This window comes from Convolutriloba macropyga, chromosome 15 (genome assembly GCF_964194025.1).
Source record: "Convolutriloba macropyga chromosome 15, txConMacr16.3, whole genome shotgun sequence".
NCBI classification, from domain to species: domain Eukaryota; kingdom Metazoa; phylum Xenacoelomorpha; order Acoela; family Convolutidae; genus Convolutriloba; species Convolutriloba macropyga.
In genome coordinates, this window is record NC_134482.1 from 6,389,043 (window position 1) to 6,392,238 (window position 3,196).

The window sequence follows — 3,196 nt, forward strand, 5'->3', positions numbered from 1 at the left end:
TGTGCAGTGTTGTCTCTCCTCGAAAGCATCAAAACAAAAGAACTTGCAACTGTTTGTGAATACTCAGACCAAGGACTAACTAAAGTTTTTATAAGTTCTTTTTCTATAAATTTGTTTTACATTTCTATTTACTGATGTAAATCGTTTAACTATGTAATTATATTTATTCAGGAGAATAGTTAAGTCCGAGTGGGTGGTGTAGAAAAGGAATTTCTAACTTAAGCTATCTTAAGAAATTTAAGAAAACTGAAGAAATTATGGCAAAGTACTAACCTTGGGTTATTTCTCAGAAGTTTCGAATTAAATTAGATTGAAAGAATAATGGCTAAGTAAGTTAGGACTTTAGAGGCGGTTTATTCAACAAATATTGGTTTTGATAAGTACTGACAATTCTGACTTTGTCTGAACTGAACGGATTCAAAACCTTTGATGAAACTTAAGATTTCTCAGCTCAAATTAGAGGTTACTTACTAAATTGGGGACGAACTTGTTTTAACCATGGGATTTTTTGGGTCTTTTCGCATGAGATTAATTTATAAAAAGAAATCGGACTTGACTATATCTCTTTTATTTACTTTTGCGGAGTATATATACCGCTTGATTTTTGTACTTTCTTAGAGCTTCTTTTTGAATTTAATTTTGTAAGTGAAGTCTCTCTTTTCTGTTGGTAAGACAGAGAGTTCTTAGCTAGATTTCGGCGTGTTTTTGTTATAGTTTCCTTAGTAGGCATAAGTACTAGAAGTTAACTGGTGTAAGCTAACTTTTGCTAAGTATAGAAGTGTGCCCGTTTTCCTTTATAAGTTAGTTTGGGCAGAAGGTCTTTAAGAGAATTAAAGTCACCTAGAGGGCTAACTTAGAGAAAAACTAAACTTAGGAATTATTTTCAAAACTTGTTGGAATTTAGAGGCTAAGGCCCCGAACCACCTTAGCTGAATTTTAAATATTACATCTTGATAAAATCTTGGAAATCTTGATAAAAATCAAGATAAATCAAGAACATTTATTGACAGCTCAAAACAAAATCTTGACAAATCTTGATTACACTTTTTATCATTTCCATATGCTGCTCTACGTATCTTGTCACAAAATCTCCTGTAAACCCAAAAAACAAAGTGAGGGTAGAGCGGTTCAGTTGCAGTTGACCACCTATTTTTTTAATAGGTTATGCATAACCCAAAAACAGACGCCGGTGCACATTCTATGGAAATGCAAAGTAAATTAATTTTTTTCTTTGGGTTTTATTTCATTTTGTCTCAAGTCTGCCTCATCATCAGTTTTCAAAGTAGATGAAAATGAGAAAATGTTTCAATAGTGAAGTTCAAAAATCTCAAATAACGGGACGTCAAATGTTCCCTGAACAGGTATTTGGCGCAATTTAAAGTAACAATAACATAATAAAAGATTAGGACAAGTTTCATTTAAGAAGTTTAAAAGTTTCACCTGAATTCTAATTATTTTTCTTTTTTAAATTAACAAATTTTACTTGATTTAAATATTTCGTAAGACTGGTATTTTTCTTCTCACACCAGTGAACGTAACTTTAAATTGAAATTATTGAACTAATTTCAAGTCTGGTTTGATGTATCTCAGTCCCAAAGCAACTCTAAATTGTGATTTATTGAGAAATGTCAATCGGAATACAAAAAACGAGAAAAATTGTGATTTTTAAATGCGATCATTTTTTGAGAGTTTTTAATCTCGTTTTAAATTTTTCGGACCTCATAGAGAAAAAACTGTAATTTTGTTATACAATATTGTTATTTTCCTTTTCTGAATTTATTTGTGCCCAACTGTTTTGAATATTAAGTCGTGTTATCTTTTTTTTCGCGATTTTGTATTAACTCAATTTAAAAACTAAGTCAATTTTTTCACAAATTGAACAAGTTTTTTTATTTTCTATTTTATTTAATTTCTGTTGACCCTTTGATGACCAGAGTTTGTTTTTGTGGATGGTCCAATGAAAGAAAAATTTTTCTTTCTTATTTAGGAAAAATTCACACAAAATCCTTTATTTCAAGGCTTAAAGATATAACAATTATTTGTTTTCTTTAGTTAGTTTTTGGAGTTCCCAATGTTGAAATAACTGCTGTGTGAATTGTGCTTTATTGCAAAATTCAACAAAAACGGAATTAAAAAAGATGACAATAAAAGTTTAAACAATTTACGTGAGAAAAATTTGTGTGTGTGTGTGTGTCTAGTGTACTGTACTTGCTACAGGAGCTTACGTGTTCCAAAAAAGATTTGAAAACTTATTTTAGTAGTGTTTTACTGTGATGTTGATTTTTTTCTGTATTTTTGTATGGGATCTTTGTGGGGTTATCAGAGGGGCGGTCCTGTATAAGGTGTGCACTATGCACAGATAGCCCTCTAGAAATGCATTCAAAAATAATGGTAAAAATATTGAAAATTAATTGAACCGCAATTACTTTTAATTAGAAGTTAATTATTATTATTTAACTGCTAACTATTCTTATTGTTATCACCAAATGCTCACCAAATCTTTAAGTAAGATGTAAAATGAAAAAAAAGGTATTCAGTCTGCAAAATGTGGTCTTTTTATAGCAAAATTCAGAGTTTTTTCGGGAAAGTATAAATAAATTGATTCAATTGTTCCCTTAGAGATTTATAGCTGCCGAAATTACATGTTTTTTAGCGTCATTTTTCTTTAAATTGCTATATAAATAGTAAAAACAATTCCATAATGTTGTGATCTCCATATACAATTCAAAGGGAATATATCTGAGTAGACATGAGCCAATCTAAACAATTCTCATTGGGACAATTAAGCAAGGTAAGAACGAAGAAAAACAAAATTGTTCCAAACTTTGTCTCCTGGTGAAAACAATGGTTTTACTGAAAGCGTTATTTGTTTCAATTAAAAACTTTGACCAGTAATAGGCATCTGCACTTGACAATACACATTGCACTTGGAAGCAAATGTTTCAACAATCGATAAATGATTAAGTCAAAAACATTTCTTTTCTGCGTAATCGCAGCGGAGCAGCATTAGGCTTCAAACGGTCTGATCTCAGCTGTCCTTTTTTTATTATTCCCCCACATTTCAGACTTCATTTTTCATTCCTTGTTGTCTCTGGCTACTTTTTGGCATCTGAAACTTTAACGGCGTACCATTGTTGCAGCTAATAGTGGTCAGGCTATGGTCAATTTGAAGCTGTGGTTAAGTAATTGCTCAGAC